At 42.8% G+C, this 22,135-nt stretch overlaps 1 pseudogene; it reads left to right on the top strand.

Annotated features, from left to right (window-relative positions):
* LOC133456213 (macrophage mannose receptor 1-like) overlaps positions 1-21,810 on the top strand; it is a 33,860-nt pseudogene extending 12,050 nt beyond the window's left edge.
* Positions 21,811-22,135: the final 325 nt, after the last annotated feature.

Genomic DNA, 22,135 nt, shown 5'->3' with positions numbered 1-22,135 from the left:
AATGAGCAACTGATGTGGAAACTATTTGCATTGGACGCCACAGTGACACACAAAGCCACATATCATACATAACAAGTGCTCCTGGGAAGTTAGCTAAGCACTTATAGATATTCAAATATTTAAAGACTCAAGTAGCAGTAATGATGGCTTTCTGATAAATAATTAACCAGAAAGAGGTAGAGGTATTTCTGTTGTATGTTTGTTTCGCACACAACACACCTGTCATCTGTTTTTAAACAGCCATGAATTCAATTCAATTCAATTCAAATTTATTTATATAGCATTTATTACAACAGAAGTTGTCTCTAAGCGCTTTCCAGAGACCCAGAATATGACTCCCGAGCAATGACCAGCACAACAAACCACAAGAACAATGGGCAACAATGATGGTTATGTGATACTTATAATTAGGGATGCCCCGATACCATATTTTTCACACCGAGTGCGAGTACGAGTATTTTAGCAAGAATTCCACGCACGGATTCACGTTGAAATCCATGCACTCTTTGGCCGCGTTCAGACTGCCAGCCAATATCCGATTTTTAGCCCATCCAGATTGAAACTGGATGACTCTTTTGAAGTCTGAACAGTCCCAAACCGCATGAGATCCGATTTTTGCAAACCAGATCGAAACCACCTCCGGGAGGTAGTTTCATATCTCATTCATATCGCATTTGGGCAGATGCGTCTCAGTCTGAACAGCTCCAAACACTCAGATCGGATATGACTGTCCCAGACGCTCCAAACCACCCGCCCTTTTCCAGTTGTGGAGCTCATCCTTTCGCAGAGAGCATGTACAATCTCTGATGTCACGTCAAAAACTATTATTTGTAGTTTAAGTGTTGCAAATTCACATTACAAATCATGTTTTAATAGCAGAAAAAAAGACCGCATTTCCACGTAGGTGCGGGTCGCCGCGTACCCTACGCCGTAGGCTCTGCGTTGGTGTAACGCGGAACCATAAATCAGCCTTCAGTCGCGCTGTGAGCCTGAACCTGCAGCCCGTCAGCTCATCAGGAGGAGAGGTTAGAGAGCGGGGCTGCCAGTTGTTCATTGCTGGTCGTTTTGTTAACTCTGAGCTTTGTTGGTTGGTTTGTTAGTTTGCTGGTGGTTTTGTTCTGAACACTTTTCTCTGTGTCTCATTTTGCTGGGACGCCGGGTCCCTCCGCCGAGACACAACTTTTGCGGTATGCGTTCATTGTTGTGTCTAAAAATGATGCGCAGTTCCGACCCAATCAGAAACGGTACAGATATTTTGGGATTTTTTTATATATATAAAAAAATAAAATTATACAAAAATAAAGGATCCCCATAACCTTTGATCGGGTGGGCAGGACGCACGTATTGTTATTGTTTTTGATGTCGCAATTACATGACTTCACACAATACACGCGCTGGGTGACGCCTCCGCTCCAACGTCGTTGCTACGGCAACCCATCAGATCAGTCAATGATGTGGCCCAGTCTGAACAGAGCCAGATCCGATTTGGACACTTGCTAAAAACAGTGTGGACAGTCAGCGGATATGAGAAGGAATCAGATATGAATCAGATTTGCCTGCAGTCTGAACGCGGCCTTTGTACAAGAGGCCCCAGTCTGGACATGTGGAACTTGTGGAACAAGTCAGTCTGGTACAGTATTTAAATCCCCCTCCGGAGCCAGCAGAGGGAGTGCTGCCCATGGAATTGTACAACTGCATGCTGAAACTGTCTCTGTGGATCTACTACTACTACTGCTAGTACTACTACTACTACTAATGTCATTTAGACCCTTTTATCCAAAACGACTTACATCTGAGAGAACAACACAAGCAAGAAATCACATCTACACACCAGAATGGAAATTATCAGCGTATTCAGATGCTCCGGTTCGTGGAAAAGTCAGCACGTTACACAGACCGATCATTTTAACTACCCATCTGTGAACAACCAGTTATCTCCAAACATTTCATCCTCTCAGTGTGTTTGATAAGACAACTGGATCTTCTGGGTTTGGATGAAACTGTGCTTGACGTAATAAACCACATTTGGGAATGTACCGTCTGACTAAAAGGCTATTCGTGGAATTTATTTTCTTCTCTTATCAAAGGAAAAATAAATAAAAAAATAAACATTGTTGTGATTCGAAACAGAGGTCAGCACATAATGCTGTTGATCAGTTAGTTCAGACTTTGACTAATTTTTCCTTTTTGTTTTTTATTGACTAGAGAAATGAGAAAAGATTAACTGTATCCACCTTCTTAAACATCAACCTTCAAACAAACATTCACTTTAAATCATATAGTGGTTTAGAAGCACAAGTTAGAGAGTTAAAAACGAATCTATTCAAGAAATAATTAGATGTATTCTGTTTAAAATCTCCACAAAATGAAAATAAATGCAGAGAGCATTCCAAAAAAGGAAGGGAGGCTGTGTAAGTAATAAATATAAACAGAATGCAATAACTTGCAATTCTCATAAACCCATATTTTATCCCGGATAGAACATAATCTATATATCAGAAGTTGAAACTTTCATGGAAACTATTGACCAATTTAAATAAGATGGCTGCAACATTTAAAAAAGTGTGACATTGACCATTGATGCTGCCAGTGTTCTTGGTTTTGGAGTTGCTTTGGATGTAGGACTCCCAAATGTGGTTCTTTTCTTTGCAGTAATAGATAACTTGATTCTGGTTTGGCATAACGAGACGCAGTCGTTCTGAGAAGGAGCCAGTGCAAACATACAGCCGACAATCATCTTGTGACATTCATGCTAAGTTTCCATCACAGCCCTCGCTTTTCCTACTCAGCATTCAGCATTTCTGTTTTTTTAATGACCAGCCTCTCCAGCCTGATCTCCTGCACCTGTTTGTTTGTTTGTTTGTTTGTTTAGAATAATCAGTGTTTGACTGGCTAGTCCTAAAGACCTACATTCTGGCTCTGGACGAATGTTTCTGGTGGCGGTCATCGGCCCCCCTGTGTCCCTGAGACCGCAGTAAGACTTTCAGGTTCAAACTACCTAGAACAGGGGTCGGCAACCCGCGGCTCTAGAGCCACATGCGGCTCTTTAGCGCCGCCCTAGTGGCTCCTGGAGCTTTTTCAAAAATGTTTGACCTTTTTTTTCCTTTTTTTCTTCTTTTTTTTATTTTATTCTCTTTTTTTTCTTCTTTATTCTTTTTTTTCTTCTTTTTTCCTTTTCTTCTTTTTTCTCCTTTTTCCTTCCCTTTTTAATCTCGATATTTCAACTTTTTTCTCAAAATTTTGACTTTTTTCTCAACATTTCAACTTTTTTCTCGAGATTGTACTTCAACATTAATCTTGACATTTCAACTTTTTTCTCAACATTTTGACTTTTTTCAGGAAATTTTGACTATTTCCTCGACATTTCAACTTTTTTCTCGACATTTCGACTTTTTTCTCAAAGTGCATAATGAAAAAAAAAATCTCCCCCCAGTTCTAACTAATATAGATACATGCAGCATGTGTTGCCTTCATTCTAAGGCTTATACAAGACTTTTCATTTTGTGCGGCTCCAGACATATTTTTTGTGTGTGTTTTTGGTCCAATATGGCTCTTTCAACATTTTGGGTTGCCGACCCCTGACCTAGAACATCCAAAACCTAATACAAAAGAGAGAAAGACAAGAGGTTAAATTTTTACTTGCAAAGAGAACAGATAGAGATGCGTTCAGTTACAATCTCCTACCGCTCTGAAGCTCACTCTGCCGACCCCCCCTTATTTCCTTAGGGTGGTCCCGAGTTACAATAAGAGTTACAGCTCTAAGGGAGAGGGAAAACACACCTGCAACTCTTCACGTCTACTCCTTATCTTCAACTTGATATATGTTGCTCGTCCTTGACCTTGAAACAGCATGGTATGGTATGTTCAACCTGGGGAGCAGTCCTTGTTTTGCACAGATAGCTCTTTGATGACCTCATTCGCAGTGACGCAATCTGACTTCTCTTATCTGCAACAAACTCTTCACCTACTGTATTATTCGTACACACACACTAACTAATGTTATTTTATATGTAAAGATAATTGGAGTAAATATGAGATTACTTTATGTTCAATTATTCTAACAAAGACATACATTCTGGTGGCCTGAAAGAACTTGGATTGTCACCCATGTTCAGATCTGCCGGTTCATCCTTCATGACACTCTTGTCTGACATGTCGTCCAAAGTGTCCCTCGTCCTTGAGATGCAGGTGGACCACTTGGTCTTGATCTGATGAGCTGCTCTGCTGTGTGGTCCTGGCTGAGCTGACAGGCCTTTTTTGGATCTCTGCTGGTTTGAAGTGCTGGCTTGATGTTCTTGTGCTCTTTATCCTCTGTCTTAACTTGATGACACATTGATGGTGATCCATTCATTTGAATAAGGTGTGTTGAAGCAGGTAAATAACTTAACCATGCAGTCAGTACCTCTGGGGACTGGAACTGTGGCATAAGCACAGAGCACCTGGCCACCTCCAATTCAACATTTACATGCAGGGATTAGACTTACTTCAACCGCTTTATAGCTGTGGATCTATAAATAGAGAGGGAGAGAGAGAGAGTGTCACTAAAATGATTTGAAACTGACAAAAGTAATTAAGGCCCGAGCACTGACAGTGCGAAGGCCCTATTGTATCTGTAGGAATTTTTTTTGTTCTTTCTCGTTATTTTTATTTTTCAGACGAAATGAGGGCCTCTTTGCCCCCCTAAACGTGCCCCAAAAGTCACCAAATTTTGCACGCAAGCCAGGCCTGGCGAAAAATTTTATATTTAATGGTTTGCATTAATGGGCGTGGCCTAATGGCTCAACAGCGCCCCCTAGAAAACTTTGTGCCTCAAGCCCGGTTACGGTTTGACGTACATGCACGAAAATCGGTATACACCTGTATCATGTCAGAACTTAAAGAAAAGTTTCTTGGCGCCATGGCCGAAACTGAACAGGAAGTCGGCCATTTTGAATTGATTGTGTAATTTTGGCGCAATTTATGCCATTTCTTCCGCCGTTTCTTCGCCCAAAGCGTAACGTGCACCAAGGTGTGTTATACATCAAAATGTGCGTCGTGATCCTGCGACGATGCGCATTACTTTTCTCAGTCAAAAGCATTACCGTGGCGACGATAGACGCCAAAAAGCGCGACCCCCCTTCATCTGATTGGTCCATATTTGATAGTTCCTACTTTCAGCCATAACTTTTGAATGGTTTTACATAAAGACTCGTGGGTGGTGTCATCGGACTCAGTTTTGAGTACTTGGCCTTCATTGGCATGAATTAGCCCCGCCCCTTCTTCTGATTGGTCGATATTTGATGGATCATATTTTCTGCCATAACTTTTGAATGGTTTGACATAGAGAGTCGTGGGTGGTGTCATCAGACTCGGTTTTGAGCCCTTCACCTCAATTGGTACAAATTATCCCCTCCCCTTCTTCTGATTGGTCGATATGTGATAGTTCCTACTTTCTGCCATAACTTTTGAATGGTTTGACATAAAGAGTCGTGGCTGGTGTCATCCGCTAAATGTCCAGGCATGAAGACATCTACATGCAAGTCATACAAGCACTTCCACTGCAGCACGCCTGAACGTGCACAAGGGTGCGAAGGCCCGTTCATCGCTGCTTGCAGCTTTAATTATAATTGTGGTTCAACAGAACAACTTAAAAATGAAACCAATGAAAGGAATTCATTTCTTGAAAAGCTCCAGTTGAGCCAGTTCTCAAGTGGTGGTAGCACCGGCTCAGCTTCAAAAACCTGTTTCAGGGGTGGAGAAGGGGTAGTAGTGACGAAGCTGTCTGGCGGTCAGGTGACCCTCGGCTCCAAGGACGGTAGAAGATCCTCTACAGACGCCGGAGCCTCGCGCCAAATGAGTTGTTCACTCAAGGTTTTGATGGTGATAATGGACTATGCAAATTAAGTTAATTTGAATTGTTTTGACATGACGGTACACATCAGCATAAACATCTGTGGTCTACAATGCAAATGGTTCATGTACTTTTGCATGTTCATGCTGGTCTAAAAGAAGCTGAATATCTACAGCAGCCACAGATTGAAGGAGCAGAGCCCAAAGGGAAGGATGGAGAAAGTTGTGTTCGTCCTCACCGCTGCAGGCAAGTGCTTTTAATGTTTTTAATGCATTTGTTTTCATTTACACGTGTGTAAGATATCTTTATAAAGAGAAAGTATTCAGCGCTGTGAGAATTGAATTGAATATTGCTCCAGTTACTAAAGAGGTCATCACAGAAAGAAATTCAGAATTAGAAAATGGATGTCCATGTCTGATGCTGGAAATCCTGCTTAGGGTGTTAAATTCATATGAACTTTTCATTTCTTAATTCATGTGTCACTGCAGCGCTGTGTTCTCTCCCTTCACTCGCGACACGTCGGTACCATTTTGTTTACGATCCGAAGACCTGGACCGAAGCTCAGAGTTACTGCAGAGAAAACTACGTAGATCTGGCCACCGTGGAGACCATGAGGGACATGAACGTCCTCAACGGCATGGCAGACTTAAGCAAGAGGGGAGACAGCAACGTAATTTCACTTTTTTGATTCTCTTTTCTGTGTTTGGGAGGTTGAGCTGGCGTGTCAGAGCGAGAGGTCCCGGTTCGAGTCCTGGCAGGGTTCTTTCTGTTTGGAGTTTGTGTGTCCTTTCCGTGCTTTCAGCGAAATCCTCCTACAGTTGAAGAACGTGTCTGTGAGTTTACCTGGTGATTCTGAACAGCCCGTGGGAGCGAGTGCACGTGTGTGTGGTTGTTAGTATGGTCCTGTGATGGACCGGCGACCTGTGCAGGGTGTTTTGCTGCTTTTCGCCTGAAGAGAGCGGAGAAAAACTCATCAGATAGGCTCCACCCACCACTTTTCTCAGAACCTGAGCACCAACACTGAAGAGCAAAGAGAGAAAAACAACAACTACTGAACCAGTCTATGTTTTTCCCATAAGTTTAACACGTTTCTTAATGGCAAAAAAATTAAGAATTACAACATCAACTATAGCTGATTCTCAGAAGCTTTTTCAGAGTGACAAGCTTCTCATTTATTTGTAGGAGAGGTTTTACATAAAATTTGAATTTTCAATCTTGCCGTACTTTGGCTGACTGGAGGTTTTCACTTCTCATTATTTGTGAAACTGCGTAATGAATTATGCAAAGTTCATGAGGCTGCATTTTCTTTACATCACAAGTACTGTTCTCTGCAGTTATCTGTGATCTTGCATCTGATCCAAAAGTGCAGGCAAAGCATGCTGTTGGACAGACGATACTGCAGAGGATTATTGCATGTGTCTCTCAGCAGCTCTTGCCAGGGACAAAAACGAGGGACATGAAGAGTTGAGACACCAGCTAACAAGAAAGACCAGAAAGAGAGGTGGACAAACCCTTCTATCACATCAGCCATACTTTTATGAAGAGTGGTTTTGGAGACACAAAAGCAACAATTATGGTAGCTCCTGTCATCACCATCTTTGAGGGGGAGCACCCAACAAACAAGCCTGGTAGCCGACCGTAACACACCCACGTCACCGCAATGACCAAAGGCAACAGCTCTAACATAGTTTAGTCCGTGCTAACCTATTATTCAATTAATTCTGATAAAACCATTCACCCAGTCACCATTCAGATCAAGCTGCCAAAATGATCTGACACAAAGACTGTCGTCTCCAGGTGGGGTTTCAACTGAGCTCCATCCGGTGCTCAGCCAAGCAACTCTGGTCCCTGGACTCTTCCAGTCCTGCCCAGAACTCGTTGCAGTGGTCCGTTATCTTCACTCAAATAAGAATGATTATGTTCTTTTAGGTTTTTATCTGCAGCTTAGACGTTCATCAAATTTTCTTGGAAAGCTTTATATGATGACGGCGACCCAAACTTGGATGAACGGCAGTTAAAGGGGGATGGATGGATGGAGTTTATCATACATGCTGAAAAATCCCCCCCGAGTACAGTCATTACGGATGCAAAATGTATCTATGGAGCTACTGAAAACCATTTATTTGTACCAGCCTATAAATATGTTTATTCCTAGTTGGACTTTTTAACATGGAGGTCTATGGAGATTGACTCACATTTGAAGCAATTTTTTATTTGCAATATTTTTCATTCTTAATTAATTGGCCCTTGAGTATTAATAATGTATTATGAGTTAAATTGAATTTGGAGCCAGTTGTCCCTCAAGGACCTGTTTTTATCCGCTCTCACGAGGCGGTCACTGTCTTGTAAACCAGAGGCTGGCCGTCAAAGCTGCCTTCTTTCCTCGTCCATAAACTCACTCATTTCACTCAAGTGAAGGTGCTTTTTAGTTGTGGATGTTGATTTATGTTTTGGTGTTGTTGCATTGATGTTTAAAACTGAACTGTGGCTTTAACGAAACTGGCTTGTTGCAAAATTTGTTTAATGGCGTCACGTTTTTTAGTTACGGTTACGGTTTTTCACAGTTTTGGTATTTAAGTTCCTGTTTTATTTTGAAAGCCCATGTCTTTGTGTTTAAGTTATGTCTTGACTTCCCTTGTTCCCATCTGCCCTGATCATGTGCACCTGTGTCTCATCAAGCCTTTTGTGTATATGTTCTCTTGTCTTTCCGCTGGTCTGTACCAGTGACGCGCGGTGAGGTTCATGGTTGGTGAGGCACTGACTCCTTTAGTGTCAGATTTACAAATATATAAACCAAAAAGGGTAGCTTATTCAATTGGCTACTGGTTATTTTATATCTCATCAGCATTCTTCACAAAAAAACACACGGGCACACACACACACGCGCGCACACACGGTACATATTACAGATACGTAAAGGTAAGAAAAAAACGTGCATTTGCTCTACACCCTCCATGTATAGGCCGTCGCAATTCTATAATTCATACAACATAAATGAGAGTATAGACTGGTGTACACGTATCTGCAAACATTATATTGGCGACATGCAGAGATACGGGAACCAGCACGTGCCAATCGCACGTATCAACCCAGTTTGTGATGGATTGCGTAATCAGAGGTGAGGCTCGGCTCGCTGCTGCCTCAACTCACGTTTCAGCCCCGTATTTGAACAGGAAATAGGCAAATTCAGGGATTTTGACTATAATAAATGTTCAAAATTAATCATACATAAAGATCAGTGGACAAATATTAGTATAAATTTGATGTTATAATTATTTATTTTTTTACTTTTCATGATGACAGGTGAGGCTCTGCCTCACCTGCCTCCCCTGACCGCACGTCCCTGGTCTGTACTGTGTCTGCCTCCACGTGTCAAGTTTTTGGATTTTCTTGGTCATGTTTAAGCTCTAGTTCTTTTTTGTAGATCCTGATCAGCAACACTTTTGCTTTTTTAAGTTAATAAATTACTGTTTTTTGGAACTCCTGTCTCCAAAATCTGGATCCAATTTTACCACTGCTTGACAGGACGGCCCAGCCATCATGGACCCAGTAGGAGAGACGTTCGCTTTTTGGCAACACGCTGGGAAGCAGAACCAACAATGACGGATCGGCAGGAGGATGATGAGGAAGAGCAGTCCCCTTTCTGGGGAAAGCCTTTGGCTTTATGCAGGCCCAAGAGCATTCAAGCCTGGTATATGCAGAAATGGAGATGGCGGCGGCAACAAAACCTTCCTGTTCCCATTCCAGGACGCACCCCATCATGTCCTTTTTTCCTGAGGATGTCCCAGATGTGCCCCAACCCGTCTACGTTTCCCTTTGTTGATAGTATCCGATAATTTGAATAAGTTGATTAATGCATGTAGTTAGTATGGAAAATATACCGAGGATGTTACAAGTACAAGAAATGGAAATATACAATGAAAACAACACATTCGGATTTACGCTCTCCAGCAAAGGCTTACTCCCACAGCTTAGTGTTGTCAAATGCTGATAGTTGTAAGAACCGCAGAGGTCAGTTACGTCAAGAGAAAAATAGTTTTAGCAATGTATAAATGCTCTGAATTGAGAGAACCAATTGTAAACTTTTCCTTCCTGTTTGATTCCAATTCGTGTCAAGTGCTCGTTCTTAATCCTGGCCAGATTTACTTGTGTCTTGGTGCTCACTTCAAATAAGTCCAACTCGAACTATCTGAAGCTGAGAGTTAAATGATACAAATGGGTGTGGTGGTTTAACATATGTCTTGCCATGTTAATTTTCGAACCATATTGTTGAACAAACATGATCTTCAATAAAACTTTGTACTAAAAGATACTTATTGTTAAAAGGGAGGGGGGGGGGTCCCCGCACAGTACTTCCAAGTGATCGCCGCCTGGTGCTTGAAACCCGGAGACTGTTGGGGGGGGGGGGGTCTGATAAGAGGGAGGCCGAGGAAGGCGTTGAATTGAGGGAATTGTGTGTGTTTATCAGTAAGTGTCTGTCTGTGAAGCGATGAGTCCATCCGTGAACCTTCGCCCAGAGCTGCTCTCAGCCAAATGTCCTTGATGTTATCAGGCGGCTCGGTACAGTTCTGAGACAGGGATCCACAGGTGTTTGTGGTAGAGGGTGAGGGTTAGTGGGGGCAGAGTCACCTTGTTTACATTCCACCAGGAAGATTGGGACCGGAGCAATCGGCCAAGACTGCTCTGTCAAGGCCAGGTTATAGAATCAACAATTTTATTGAAAAACAGGCAGCCCAGTAATTTTCCATCTGCCTTTCGTCTCTGGTTCATCAATGGCGACTCCAATCAGAGGAATTTGTGATCACTTCCCGCCAAGCCGAGCTTCCAACTTCTCCAGGGTGTTATCAATCTTGCCAATGAGCTCAAACACCGCCGCCAGCCTGCGATTCTGTTCGAGAATCGCATCCAGCTTATGGCTCTGCTCCCCAAACGTTAAAGTCAGAGCGTTGATCGCCTTGCTCGATCCTTCAGCCACGTCCGGCAGCTCTGAAAGAGCCAAAACAGCTGTCGACGTCTTACGCGTTTGTCGATACACCAGGAATCCCCCACCTCCGATCAAGAGGATGATCAGGAGAAATCCTGCTATCATAAATCCAATTATGAAGGCATCTTCAACATCCTCGACAGTCAGAATCTTGAGACACAAAGGCTTCCAGTATTTGTAGGAATCCATTGTGTATCCAGAAAAAAATGTCCCATTGGGGCAAGAGGGCTCCCTTACCCCCTGTCTTCTGGTCGCAAAAATTTGGTCAATTGTGCTGAGAGACCAGTTAATCAATTCCATGATTATAGAGTTTCGGAGGAGTGAAAAAGAAGAGACTCTGAAGACGAGACTAGCAGTAGCAGTGCAGGCAGATAAGGGAGAGAGCAGAAAAAGTGCCCGCCTTCGTCGAGAGCCGGAGTTAGAAAGTTAAGACGGACCAGGATTGTTCCTCGCCTAGGGGAACCAGATCTCTTTTTTTTCTTTTAATTTAAAATCAAATGCCAAGGCCCCCTGCAGCTTTAATGTAGCCATGCGTCCTCGATGGTCTTTTGCGTTTATATTTAATATAATTATTTATTAAGCTATAATTCATGTTTAGCTTGCTTGAATGACTAATGTGTGAAAGTCTGATTAATAAAGAAGTTTCTGAACAACGGCAGGTTGTATCTATGGATAACAGCAACTCTATGTTTCAGATATATCCAGGAATTAGTCACTGATGTAAAAACCCTTTTTAAGTCTAGGAAATAGGCTTTGGGCCTATGATCATGCTGGCGCAAGACAATGTCTTTACTTATGCTGTAAAATCTTGGAGATATATGCATAATGGCACGTTAACATATCAACACTTGTATTTGTTGTTCATAAAATCAAGATCTTACCTCTATTTCATTTTTGAAAGAAAAGAATACATGTCGCTTAGCAGGTCCGGTTTTATTTTGTGTTTAACAAAATTTGCGGTTCCTATTTTGGTTGAGGCTGAAAACATGGGGCAATCACGAGTCTTAACATATCTTAACCTACCCGTACATCACTGGTACGCATGTGTGTCTGTGTGTGTTTCATGACATGCAACGTATGTTTCCATTCTCAATAAACAATGCAAGCATGTTGCTTTATATCACAAGTGTAACTAAAAAAAGATCAACTTTTGTTTTTAGGTGTCGTGGATTGGTTTGTTCATTGATGTGGACAGTTGGAGGTGGTCCATGTCAAATGCAGAACAGGAGTCTGAGTTCAGAAACTGGGCGCCAGACGAACCAAGCAATATTTTGGGGGAATCAGACTGTGGAAGCATGAATGATTCTGGACTGTGGAACAATGCTCCTTGTGATTGGGCCTTGCCGTTTGTGTGCGCTGATGTTGGAGGTAAGGACTGGAACTTATGTTCATGTAATGTCAGGTGTTATTTTTGGAAACTAATCTATGCAGTGTATTTACACAACCACATATCCAATACAATGCTGTAGAGCAGTGGATGCTCACTCCTGGTCTTCGAGAGCCGCTGTCCTGCATGTTTTTGATGTTTCCCTGCTCCAGTAAACCCTGATACAGATTACTGTGTCACCAATAGAACTGTGCAGGCCTGGAGGAAAGATTGGTGATGACCACTAATTAGAATCAGGTGTGTTGATGCAGGGAAACATCAAAAACATGCAGGACAGTAGCTCTCGAGGACCAGGAATGAGGACCACTGCTGTAGAGTATGGACAAATACTGTGCAATACACTTAACAACACGACACACATGAAAGGAAATTAACTCTCAGTCTCACTAAGAAGAAAACACAGTGTTGGATGATCATATTAATTAAGAACAAGTTACGTGAGAAAGGATCTTTATTCAACAAAGCTAGACAATTATACGCATTCCCTATAAATAGCTTTGTGAAGTTGCACATAATCGTGCAACAATGGCAGCTTTGGCACAACTATAAGACACTGCCAATAGAAGACTTTGGATGGAGCTTGTCTTCAGGGACCACAGCAATCTGCTGCTCCAGGAAGACAACTGGTTCTTCAGGATTTACCTTCTGGATCTCTGCGTTGATCCGGTCCCAGCGTTACAGAGTAGAAGAACACTCAGACTAGAAGTAGTTACTCCACACCAGTACAAGTCCTCCATGCTCAGGTTCCTAGCACAAAAAGCTACTCAGCAGGAGTTGGCTGACAGGTCAGACATCTCGTTCATCTCTGAACCGTTCCAAACAGACCGGTATCGGAATGCCTGATTCAGATGAAACCCAGATATTCAAGATTTCCCACAATGTGCAGCGAAGAGCAAATTCCCTAATCTAATCCGTGGGATCAACTGCACTCACACTATTATCAGGGCACCAACGGAAAACGTATTTGCCTATTGGAAGCATTTTCTTTCAATTAATGTGCAAGTTATCTATGATGTGTAAATGTGTTTCATGAAAGTAGTCGTATGTTGGCCTGGTTCAACACATGATTCAGTCATCCTCACCCAGTAGCAGTGCTGGAAACAGGCTTCAAGAGGGAGCTGTGCAGGATGCCAAAAGGTGTAGTTTTCCAATGATGGAAACTGTTCTCTGGACATTGTTCAATTTAGTCTTTATTTTGGTTGTGGTGCAACAATCCAATCCTGGTCAATTGCAGCTTTAATCACTAAAGTTGAAGCTTTTCCATGAGAATGATTAGCGCATTCACATTGTCTTCAACAAACTGTACTAAAGTTTCTGGAAAAAATTAAGTATGCAGGAAATGGGAATTTAGGGAATGGGCTGTATGTCCTGTTTGTTCCAAACATGTTCACTGACATAAAATTAAAAATCACCGCATATTAATCAAAAAGCAGCAAAACTTCTCAATTTCAACATCTGTGTAATGTTTGTGTGATTTTAGGGTCGTGTAAGGTTCTCCTATCTTGTCAAATATTGTACTGTTTTTTTTAAGGTTTTAAATAACCCTTCTCTGTTATCTATTTTCAGAGATGAGTGTGACATTTGTCTACATCAGCATTAACATGACATGGGCTGAGGCTCAGAGCTACTGCAGAGAACACCAGACAGACCTGCCCACCGTAAAAAACAACACAGAGAACCAGGTGATAAAGGAGCTGATACCCTCTGGAGTAAACGTCTGGATCGGCCTTTTCAGAGAGTCCTGGAAATGGTCGGATGGCCATGAATCCACATTTGAGTACTGGCAAGAAGGTCAAACTATTGGCGAGTTGGAAACATGTGCAGCAGCGGACTTGGTTGATTTTGGAAAGTGGGGCGGTTGGACCTGTGATGTGAGGAGATCGTTTATTTGCTACAGTGGTAAGAAAACACATTTGACAAAATCAGCCAAAAAAATAATAATAATATAAACTCCCCCCCCCCAGTGCCTCATTATAGGCCTTTTATCCATCAAGTGGAAGTGGAGCTTGAAGGTTCAACATAGTCAGTGTCTCATTGTTTCCCAATACTGGGCTCTTTCCCATCTTTCTGTACCATTATGTTCCAGCTGCATGGCTAATGTGTTCCATGTACACCCTATGTTTTTTTATCATCTTCGGGGCATCTTTTCACAGTCTACACCAGAATTCTTTTGATGAGATAGATTTGGGGCTCTTTTGTTCTTCAGCTGCCATGATTGTTGTCTGCTGATGTTGTTCAGACCAGCGTTTTCTAACCACTGACAGGACTTCTCAAATATCCCTCTGTGATACTTGTCATGCAGGGATTTCCTCTTACATGATGGTTCCAGCAGCTCCTTTTACTTATTGGTTTTCTGCCTTCTGAGACATTCTCTTAGCAGCACATTGCTGTGATCCATATTCTGGATGTGTTTCTGGATTTTTACTGTTTCATCCTGGATGATGAGTTTGATATTCCCGAATCCCAGGACTCCCTTCTACATTCTAAAGGCCGGGACACACCAACCCGATTATTGGTCGTCGGATGCCGTAGGGTAGTCGGGTGAGGTCGGTGACTCGAGTCAGGTTGGTGTGTCCTGTGCAGTCATCCGTCGGCATCTGCGTCGGCCTTTATTTTTACTGATTCAACATATAGAATCGGCCACTAGCCGTCAGCCTCTATGACCATTCAGATTGGTGAGGTGCTAACCCTTGACTAGTGAATCAACCGAAAATGATAATGGTAAACATACTAGATAAACAGTGATGGCACAGACACTAAACTACACTCTATCATCGCATCGGTTTGGATTTGGATTGTGTTTGAATGTGTTGTGAACATCAGTATATTTTCATTATGAATAGACATCATATTTTCGATCCTTCTATTTAGAAACAACTTGTTCCATAACCTTGGAAAGGAATGGAAGCAGAGAGACCGGCCGGTAGTTCTCAACCAGAGTGAGGGTGAGGGTTATATTTAACAGTGGCATGATTGTAGCTTGTTTGAAGGGTGTTTGAAATGTGCCTGAGGATTGGCGAGGAATTTATTATGTGCTACATAATAACTACAAAATAAAGTACTACTGTACTTTATTAATAACTTCTGCCACAACTGTTGGCACTATGGCTTGGACTAGGTTTGAAGGAACTGTGTCCAGCAGACAGGTAGTAAGACTGCTACTAGTGAGTAATTTGGATACATAAATGATTTTTGCACTGCCGACCAGGAGACTCAGGGAGGAGGAAGTAGTAAGACTGTTCTGAGCCATTAATCGAATCAAATCAAATCAAACTTTATTCCTAGAGCACCACTCATGCATAGAATGCAGCACAAAGTGCTTTACATACATACAGACACACACACAGACAGACACAAGCACACTACAATTCACCCAAGTTACACACACAGACACGCACGCAGACACAAGGTATAGACATGGCTGAGCACTGAGGATCCATGTGAGGAAATGGTAACAGGGAGCCGTCCACGCCAGGAGGTCTCATAGCCCGCAGCTACATGGGGGCCTCCACAGAGACCACCCCGGCCCGGACGGATAGAGGAGTCCACACCACAGCGGTAAAGCCGTGGTGCAGAGCTCCACAACCATCCAGGCCAGAACGACCCCCAGGATGACCCCCCTGCAGGCCAGAGTCACTCCCAACATGGAGGCTCCCCATGAGGAAACACTGGAGCTAAAAGCTACAAGAAAGCAGGAGAAGCTATGAAGCTATGAAGTTAAAATACACACTAAAAGAGTTTAAAAGTATAACATAACATAAAATCCTAAAAGTAGGTCTAGAAAGCAAGACATTAGAAACTAAGAGAATAAGACAATAGAATGTATAAAATAGACCATAAATAACGACTAAAACATTTACATATAACATTGAGATAAAACAATTAGATAATAAAACAGGATAAAATAGGATAAACTAAAGATTAATATAAGATAAGATAAGATCAATCTTTATTGTCTCCCTTAGGAGAAATTTGTCTTGGACACGAGAGGCACAGGCGACAATCACACTCCAACAAACATAGAAAACACAATCCCGTAGTCTTTACCCACACATACAATCATAATATAAAACAGAGTAGTAAGATCCAATAAAAATAGGGGTGAGAATGGAAAATTATAAAGAGTTAAATGAGTCAGTTTAAAGCCTGATTAAAGAGATGGGTCTTGAGCCTCTTTTTAAAAACATCAACAGTCTCTGCAGCCCTGAGGTTCTCCAGGAGGCTGTTCCACAATCGGGGGCCATAATAACTGAATGCCGCCTCCCTGTGTGTTCTGGTTCTGACTCTTGGTATCGTTAAAAGGCACCGGAGGACCTCAGGGTCCGCGAGGGTCGATAGGGTAAAAGTAGTGCAGACAAATAAGAAGGCCCAAGACCATTAAAACACTTAAAAACTAGTAAAAGAACCTTAAAATCGATCCTGAAGCGCCCTCCCTCTGGTCCTCGTCAGCACGTGTGCGGCTGAATTCTGTAATAATTGTAGGCTATATGTTCTTTTTGGGAAGACCAGAGAGCAGGGCGTTACAATAATCCAAACGACAAGAGATAAAAGCATGCATTAGCACCTCCGTACTAGCCTGAGAGAGAAACGGGAGGACTCTGGCTATGTTCTTAAGATGGTAAAAACCTATCTTTGTTATGTTTTTGATATGTGGAATAAAAGTGAGCTCAGAGTCAAAAATCACGCCCAGATTTCTAACTGATTTCCCCCATGACCAACAGTGACAGGGTGAGACAAGATGGGTCATTAAATTGATTAATGATGTTCTAGATACCTTGTCTGTAAAAAAGGAAAAAAGGAAGTAATGTCACGGTTTGCTTTGGTTCCGGTTTTATTTTGAAACCTGTGTCTTTGTGTTTCAGGTTTGTCTTGACTTCCCTGGTTCCCATCTGTCGTGATTGTCTGCACCTGTGTCTCGTCAACCCTTCTGTGTATATCTGGTATTGTCTTTCCCCTGCTCCCGGCTGGTCCGTACTGTTTCCACCCTCCATGTGTCCTGTTAGGTTTTTTGATTTTGGCTCTGTTGTTTTTTTTTTGTCACACCTGCTCTGCAGTGCTTTTGATTTTGCTTGTCATAATAAATCGCTGTTTTTTGGAAGTCCTGCCTCTGGCATCTCTCCTGCATTTGGGTCCTATCAACACAACATCGTGAGAGAACGGACCAGCCCGAATGGACCAAGTGGGAGAGTACATTACCCTCTGGGAGTTTTCCGCCGGGAGGCAGAGAAGAACATGCCACAGTTCAAAGAAGAGGGGTCTCCCTTCTGGGGAACGCGCCTGGCTTTCGGTGTGCCCAAGAGTGTTCGGGCTCGGTGCAGGCAAAAGAGACAACAGCGGCGGCAACCCCCTCCTGTCCCTGTTTCGGGGGTGGTCCTGGACGCACCTCACCAAGTTCCTGTTCCCGAGATGGTCCTGGACGCACCCCAGCCTGTCCCTGTTCCAATGGTGGTCCCGGATGGACCTCACCCTGTCCTCGTTCCAGTGGTGGTTCTGGATGCACCTCAGTCGGCACCCAGACACCTGCCCCGGACCCTGCCTGTCCCCCAGCCACTACACTGGACCCTGCCTGTCCCTCAGCCAGCACACTGGACCCTTCCTGTCCCTCAGCCAGCACACTGGACCCTTCCTGTCCCCCAGCCAGCACACTGGACCCTGCCTGTCCCTCAGCCAGCACACTGGACCCTTCCTGTCCCTCAGCCAGCACACTGGACCCTTCCTGTCCCTCAGCCAGCACACTGGACCCTTCTTTTCCCTCAGCCGGCACCCAGGCCCTGTCCAAGGACCCTGCTCGCACTTAAGCCAAGGTCTTGGCTCACGCCACCGCCCAGGACTCTGCTCAGGCCCGAGCTGAAGCCCACGAGAGCAGCCCCCTGATCTGTCTGCCCAGTCCCGAGAGCGGCCCCCTGATCTGTCTGCCCAGTTCTGAGAGCAGCCCCCTGATCTGTCTGCCCAGTCCCAAGAGTGGCCCCCTTATCTGTCTGCCCAGTCCCAAGGGTGGCTCCCTCATCTGTCTCACCAGTGTGCCCAGTCCCGAGCTCGGCTCCGAGCTCGGCTCCCTAAACTGTCTCGCCGGTCTGCCCGGCCCCAAGGAAGGCCCCCTGAACTGTCTCGCCGGTCTGTCTGGACCCGAGGACGGCCTCCGGAACTGTCTCGCCGGTGTGTCAGGACCCGAGGACGGCCTCCGGAACTGTCTCGCCGGTCTGCCCGGCCTAGTGCCCAGGCCCCCTGAACTCTGACTGTGTGTTGGCCTGACACTGTTCTTGCTTAAAACTGTTGAACGCTAATTTCTAAAAAGTTTCCATTCGTAACTGATTATGTTATAGTGCAAACATACACAGAGACAAGACAGATGTACTGTACTGCACAGGAGGATAAAGTTATCAGTTATACTAACATCAATCAGGAGGGAAATGACAGGAGGGAGGGAAACTACTATGAGCAACAGAATAGTCTTATGAAGAAATCAGTGAGCACTTGAAGACAATTGCCAGGCATAAACTGGAACAGTAAAACTTTGTATCCTACATCTTCATATCTTCAAAGAAGACGACTTTCTGACTGTAATCCTCTCCAAAACTTGCAGTGATGACATCACTATGGCCGGATTTAAATGTTGACAAGAGCAACTGCTATTTATGGTCAGATGGCAGTGTTGAAAAAAGGGGTATTATAGGCAGGAAATAATTTTTACACCGTAACTGGATTGTTTCTATTCGTCCAAAAACTTTCAGTGGTGAAAAATACCCAATTCTGTTAATATGCACACATAAATTATTATTATTATTATTATTTTTTTGTACTTTATTTTTCTATGTGCCACACCATAGTGACGTTCAGTATAACAACAAAAAAAAAACAACAACTAATATACATATATAGACATAAGACAGACACCAACCTCAACATATACACGAAGAGAAAAAAAAATAAAAAAAAATAAAAAAAATAAAATAAAAAAATTAAAATAAAAGGACATATCTAAACAACAAACACAAACAAAGCAAAGAGAGGCCTAACATGCCTTTAAATACCTTCTAACCCCCCTGTTACCTCCCTCCCCTATACATCCCTTACACTTCACTCTTTTATGTATTAGCCAAAATTCCTATTTTCACAAATCCTTATTTCCATTCTTATTTCATAAACACAATACAACTAGAGGGAGAGAGACGCACCATGAGAGCAAGTAAGCAAACAAGCACATAACAGTACCTCCAAAGATAAAAAGATAATAATAAAAATAAATAAATAAATAAAAATAAATAAATAAATAAATAAATTAAATTAAATTAAGTTAAAGAGAAAAAAAAAAAAAAACATTAAGTGCTCCCCGTTCAGTTGTTGACTCCTCCATATTATTATTATTATTATTATTATTATTATTATTATTATACTCCTCCATATCCGTCAAATAATCCATTGACCGCCTCAGTATTAAGAGTAGTAAGCTTTTAGGTGCATTTAAATCTCTTCATGTCTTATGCTATCTTAGCATTTCACCCCCATTTTTTATACAGCTCTCCCACTTAGCCCACAGCATGTGTCTCATCCCAAGATTTCCTCTGATTTTACATGTTAACTGCTCCATTTCTTTTACTTGTTCCATTAAGTCTCGCCATTTCTCTAAAACTGGACTTGCTTTCTGAAGCCAGTTTTTTGTTATGAGTTTAAGAGCTGTTATTCTTAAAATTCTTATAAGGTACTTATCCTCAGTTTTAACTATCTCTTTTGGCATTTTTCCTAACAAAGCAAACTCATAATCGATATTTAAGTCCAACTTCAAAATACAACAGATTTCTTTACCAATACTTGACCAATACATTTTCAGAATAGGACAGGACCAGAAGATGTGACTGTAATTAGCATGGTTTTCACCACAATCCCGCCAACATTTTGATGTTACTGATTGCTGGAATTTAGCTTGTTGGACAGGTGTTAGAAAATATCTCATCTGAATCTTCCATGCATATTCTCGCCAGAACAGAGATGCAGTTGTTTTATGTGAGGATAAACTATAAAATTATTTTTTGTGACTGTTTAACATACATACTGTAACATGTGAACCACAGAACAAAAATAGTTAAAGTTATAGAGATGAACACAATAACGATAAGTAATTGCTTCAGTTATGTTGCAGACACATTAATACATCCAGACAACATATGTTTGCTGTAAATCTCTGTCAAAAACAAAAATGATATCTTATGTACTGTACTTTATAGATATTCGGATCAGATTAACTGGCACTGGACGCTGCGCTGGGAGAGTGGAAATTCTCCATCAAGGCTCTTGGGGAACAGTGTGTGATGACGACTGGGACAGAAATGATGCTTCAGTGGTCTGTAGAGAGCTGGACTGTGGCACACCACGAACTACACTTGTATCCTTTGGTGAGGGAACTGGTTCCATCTGGCTGGATGATGTCGCCTGTTCAGGGAGTGAAAACAGCCTGGCTGAGTGTCTCCACAATGGATTTGGGACGCACAACTGTGAACATTCTGAGGATGTTGGAATGACTTGTTCAGGTTAGTAGACATATTTACCTGTGGGGTGCTGTGCAGCTCAACTGGTTGAGCAGGCGCCACATGTAGAGAAGCTTCACTCCTGACTGCAGCTGAACTGACCTGACCTGACTTGGGTCTTTTGCCACTTGTCAAAGCCTTTATCTATCTCATTGTACCTGCTTTCCTGTCACCTTGCTGTCTAAGAAAGGCTAAACATATTTACCAATGGTTTTATTTTACAGACAAACAAATAAACTAGTCTTATATTCTTCATAGATATACTTGTAGGTTTAACTGGACCAGACCGGTGCTCCGGAAGAATAGACATCTATAATGGAGACTCCTGGGGAACCGTCTGTGACGATGGCTGGGACATAGATGATGCTTCAGTGGTCTGTAGACAGCTGAGTTGTGGGTCGGCACTGAGCGCACCTCCATCTGCATACTTTGGTGAAGGAGCTGGACAAGTCTGGCTAGATAACGTAGTCTGTTCAGGAAGTGAAATCAGTCTGTCTCAGTGTCCCCACAATGGACTGGGAAAACATAACTGTATACACGGCGAGGATGCTGGTGTTGTTTGTTCAGGTAAGTAGAGATTTATAATTGGTTATGGTTTGTGTATATTATTGGCAATATGATGTGTTATATGTTCTTGATAGACATCCAGGTCAGAATATCAGGCCCCAGTCGGTGCTCTGGAAGAGTGGAACTCTTTAACGAAGGCTCCTGGGGAACAGTGTGCGATAACGGCTGGGACTTGAACGATGCCTCAGTGGTCTGTAGACAGCTGGACTGTGGGACTGCCCTGAGTGCACCTCATTTAGCATACTTTGGTGAAGGAACCGGACCCATCTGGCTCGATCTGGTGTCCTGCCGTGGCAGTGAGAGCAGCCTGCTTGAGTGTCCCCACAGTGGACTTGGCATACACAACTGTAAACATGTCAAGGACGTAGGTGTGATTTGTTCAGGTAAGGAGAGTGCATGCATTCTACTGGTTATGGTTCTAATGCTCACTTTCTTCAAGGTTTCTATGGGGTTAATTGTAAATACATATTATTTACTCAGTTGTGATGGTTAAGGTTGATGTAAATCACCAGTAAATTAGTGCAATTCCTGGTGTCAGGAACTGCCAAAACTGATTCCACTTGTTTTTGTATTTTTTCAAAGGTCTTCCCTATACAAAGCATGTGGTGAAAGTGAGACTGGCAAAATCTTCCTCTGTGGAGCTGAAGGACCCCTTTGTGCTGGAAGAGATGCTGAATCAGGTAAAGACCTGGGGCTTCATGTAGGCTACAAAGCGTGCGGCGCACAAAACACATGCGTACGCCACTTTCTACGCTCACTTTCGGATGTTCAAAAAGTGATTTGAACATGGAAAGTTGCGGTCTTTCACGCACAAATCAAGTCTGGCGTATGCACTTTTCTGAGGT

The sequence above is a fragment of the Cololabis saira genome, chromosome 12 (genome assembly GCF_033807715.1).
Source record: "Cololabis saira isolate AMF1-May2022 chromosome 12, fColSai1.1, whole genome shotgun sequence".
In the NCBI taxonomy this organism is placed as follows: Eukaryota; Metazoa; Chordata; class Actinopteri; order Beloniformes; family Belonidae; genus Cololabis; species Cololabis saira.
Note: the sequence above shows the minus strand (reverse complement) of the source record. Positions and strands in the feature narration are given on the sequence as shown.